We start from the raw sequence: 4445 nt of genomic DNA on the forward strand, positions 1-4445 counted from the left end.
GGCCCCAACTTCGGCAGGTTCTTCCGATTTTTTTTTTCCGTTGTGCTGCCCCTCGTTATTTATATGACGCTATCCCGAGGAGGACACCGTAATGGCCTCATCTTCGGCAAGCTCCTCCATTTTTTTTTTCAGGAATGGCCCCAACTTCGGCAGGTTCTTCCGATTTTTTTTTTCCGTTGTGCTGCCCCTCGTTATTTATATGACGCTATCCCGAGGAGGACACCGTAATGGCCTCATCTTCGGCAAGCTCCTCCATTTTTTTTTTCAGGAATGGCCCCAACTTCGGCAGGTTCTTCCGATTTTTTTTTTCCGTTGTGCTGCCCCTCGTTATTTATATGACGCTATCCCGAGGAGGACACCGTAATGGCCTCATCTTCGGCAAGCTCCTCCATTTTTTTTTTCAGGAATGGCCCCAACTTCGGCAGGTTCTTCCGATTTTTTTTTTCCGTTGTGCTGCCCCTCGTTATTTATATGACGCTATCCCGAGGAGGACACCGTAATGGCCTCATCTTCGGCAAGCTCCTCCATTTTTTTTTTCAGGAATGGCCCCAACTTCGGCAGGTTCTTCCGATTTTTTTTTTCCGTTGTGCTGCCCCTCGTTATTTATATGACGCTATCCCGAGGAGGACACCGTAATGGCCTCATCTTCGGCAAGCTCCTCCATTTTTTTTTTCAGGAATGGCCCCAACTTCGGCAGGTTCTTCCGATTTTTTTTTTCCGTTGTGCTGCCCCTCGTTATTTATATGACGCTATCCCGAGGAGGACACCGTAATGGCCTCATCTTCGGCAAGCTCCTCCATTTTTTTTTTCAGGAATGGCCCCAACTTCGGCAGGTTCTTCCGATTTTTTTTTTCCGTTGTGCTGCCCCTCGTTATTTATATGACGCTATCCCGAGGAGGACACCGTAATGGCCTCATCTTCGGCAAGCTCCTCCATTTTTTTTTTCAGGAATGGCCCCAACTTCGGCAGGTTCTTCCGATTTTTTTTTTCCGTTGTGCTGCCCCTCGTTATTTATATGACGCTATCCCGAGGAGGACACCGTAATGGCCTCATCTTCGGCAAGCTCCTCCATTTTTTTTTTCAGGAATGGCCCCAACTTCGGCAGGTTCTTCCGATTTTTTTTTTCCGTTGTGCTGCCCCTCGTTATTTATATGACGCTATCCCGAGGAGGACACCGTAATGGCCTCATCTTCGGCAAGCTCCTCCATTTTTTTTTTCAGGAATGGCCCCAACTTCGGCAGGTTCTTCCGATTTTTTTTTTCCGTTGTGCTGCCCCTCGTTATTTATATGACGCTATCCCGAGGAGGACACCGTAATGGCCTCATCTTCGGCAAGCTCCTCCATTTTTTTTTTCAGGAATGGCCCCAACTTCGGCAGGTTCTTCCGATTTTTTTTTTCCGTTGTGCTGCCCCTCGTTATTTATATGACGCTATCCCGAGGAGGACACCGTAATGGCCTCATCTTCGGCAAGCTCCTCCATTTTTTTTTTCAGGAATGGCCCCAACTTCGGCAGGTTCTTCCGATTTTTTTTTTCCGTTGTGCTGCCCCTCGTTATTTATATGACGCTATCCCGAGGAGGACACCGTAATGGCCTCATCTTCGGCAAGCTCCTCCATTTTTTTTTTCAGGAATGGCCCCAACTTCGGCAGGTTCTTCCGATTTTTTTTTTCCGTTGTGCTGCCCCTCGTTATTTATATGACGCTATCCCGAGGAGGACACCGTAATGGCCTCATCTTCGGCAAGCTCCTCCATTTTTTTTTTCAGGAATGGCCCCAACTTCGGCAGGTTCTTCCGATTTTTTTTTTCCGTTGTGCTGCCCCTCGTTATTTATATGACGCTATCCCGAGGAGGACACCGTAATGGCCTCATCTTCGGCAAGCTCCTCCATTTTTTTTTTCAGGAATGGCCCCAACTTCGGCAGGTTCTTCCGATTTTTTTTTTCCGTTGTGCTGCCCCTCGTTATTTATATGACGCTATCCCGAGGAGGACACCGTAATGGCCTCATCTTCGGCAAGCTCCTCCATTTTTTTTTTCAGGAATGGCCCCAACTTCGGCAGGTTCTTCCGATTTTTTTTTTCCGTTGTGCTGCCCCTCGTTATTTATATGACGCTATCCCGAGGAGGACACCGTAATGGCCTCATCTTCGGCAAGCTCCTCCATTTTTTTTTTCAGGAATGGCCCCAACTTCGGCAGGTTCTTCCGATTTTTTTTTTCCGTTGTGCTGCCCCTCGTTATTTATATGACGCTATCCCGAGGAGGACACCGTAATGGCCTCATCTTCGGCAAGCTCCTCCATTTTTTTTTTCAGGAATGGCCCCAACTTCGGCAGGTTCTTCCGATTTTTTTTTTCCGTTGTGCTGCCCCTCGATCTTTAAATGACGCTATGCGGAGGAGGACACCTAAAGGCAAGCCGTAATGGCCTCATCTTCGGCAGGCTCCTGCGTTTTTTTTTTCATTTTTTTTTTACGTTGTGCTGACCCTCGTTCTTCAAATGACGCTATCCCGAGGAGGACACTTAACGGCGAGCCGTAATGGCCACATCTTCGGCAGGTTCCTCCGGTTTTTTTTCCGATATTTTTTTACGTTGTGATGACCCTCGTTCTTTAAATGAGTCTATCCCGAGGAGGACACCTAAACGCGAGCCTTAATGGCCTCATCTTCGGCAGTCTCCTCCGGTTTTTTTTTACATTGTGCTGACCCTCGTTCTTTAAATGACGCTATGCGGAGGAGGACACCTAAAGGCAAGCCGTAATGGCCTCATCTTCGGCAGTCTCCTCCGGTTTTTTTTTACATTGTGCTGACCCTCGTTCTTTAAATGACGCTATGCGGAGGAGGACACCTAAAGGCAAGCCGTAATGGCCTCATCTTCGGCAGTCTCCTCCGGTTTTTTTTTACATTGTGCTGACCCTCGTTCTTTAAATGACGCTATGCGGAGGAGGACACCTAAAGGCAAGCCGTAATGGCCTCATCTTCGGCAGTCTCCTCCGGTTTTTTTTTACATTGTGCTGACCCTCGTTCTTTAAATGACGCTATGCGGAGGAGGACACCTAAAGGCAAGCCGTAATGGCCTCATCTTCGGCAGTCTCCTCCGGTTTTTTTTTACATTGTGCTGACCCTCGTTCTTTAAATGACGCTATGCGGAGGAGGACACCTAAAGGCAAGCCGTAATGGCCTCATCTTCGGCAGTCTCCTCCGGTTTTTTTTTACATTGTGCTGACCCTCGTTCTTTAAATGACGCTATCCCGAGGAGGACACCTAAACGCGAGCCGTAATGGCCTCATCTTCGGCAGGCTCCTCCAATTTTTTCGGTTTTTTTCCTTTTTTTTTTTTACGTTGTGCTGACCCTCGTTCTTTAAATGACGCTATTCCGAGGAGGACACTTAAAGGCGAGTCGTGATGGCCACATCTTCGGCAGGTTCTTACGATTTTTTTTTACATTGTGCTAACCCTCGTTCTTTAAATGACGCTATCCCAAGGAGGACACCTAAACGCGAGCCGTAATGGCCCCAACTTTTTTTCAGTTTTTTTCTTTTTTTTTTACGCTGTGCTGACCCTCGTTTTTTAAATGACGCTATCCCAAGGAAGACACCAAAACGCGAGCCGTAATAGTCCCATCTTCAGTAGGCTCCTCCAGTTTTTTTTTCTGTTTTTTTTCATTCTGCTTACCCTCGTTGTTTAAATGACGCTATCCCGAGAAGGACACCTAAATGCGAGCCTTAATGTCCTCATCTTCGGGAGTCTCCTCCGGTTTTTTTTTTTTACATTGTGCTGACTCTCGTTCTTTAAATGACGCTATCCTGAGGAGGGCACCTAAAGGCGAGCCGTAATGGCCTCATCTTCGGCAGTCTCCTCCATTTTTTTCCAGGATTTTTTCCTTTTTTTTTTACGTTGTGCTGACCCTCGTTCTTTAAATGACAGTATCCCGAGGAGGACACTAAAAGGCGAGCCAAAATGGCCGCATCTTCGGTAGGTTCCTCCAGTTTTTTTCCGGTTCTTTTTTTTTTTACGTTGTGCTGACCCTCGTTCTTTAAATGACGCTATCCCGAGAAGGACACCTAAACGCGAGCCGTAATGGCCTCATCTTCGGCAGGCTCTTCCTTTTTTTTCTGTTTTTTTCCTTTTTTTTTTTACATTGTGCTGACCCTCGTTTTTTAAATGACGCTATCCCGAGGAGGACACTTAAAGGAGAGCCGTGATGGCCACATCTTCGGCAGGTTCTTACGTTTTTTTTACGTTGTGCTAACCCTCAATCTTTAAATGACGCTATCCCAAGGAGGACACCTAAACGCGAGCCGTAATGGCCCCATCTTCGGCAGGTTCTTTCGGTTTTTTTTTTCCGTTTTTTTTCTTTCTTTTTTTTTTGTGCTGACCCTCGTTCTTTAAATGACGCTATCCGGAAGAGGACACTTAAAGGTGAGCCCTGATGGCAACATCTTCGGCAGGTT

At 47.0% G+C, this 4445-nt stretch overlaps 1 long non-coding RNA gene across 1 annotated transcript; it reads right to left on the minus strand.

The window, feature by feature from the left end:
- On the minus strand, window positions 3192-3702 carry LOC110269701. The gene is made up of 2 exons (XR_002358462.1): window positions 3590-3702; window positions 3192-3255 (listed from the first exon to the last, which is right to left on the minus strand). It is a non-coding gene; the product is annotated as an uncharacterized LOC110269701 (long non-coding RNA).

The sequence above is a fragment of the Arachis ipaensis genome, chromosome B03, assembly GCF_000816755.2.
Source record: "Arachis ipaensis cultivar K30076 chromosome B03, Araip1.1, whole genome shotgun sequence".
Classification (NCBI taxonomy): domain Eukaryota; kingdom Viridiplantae; phylum Streptophyta; class Magnoliopsida; order Fabales; family Fabaceae; genus Arachis; species Arachis ipaensis.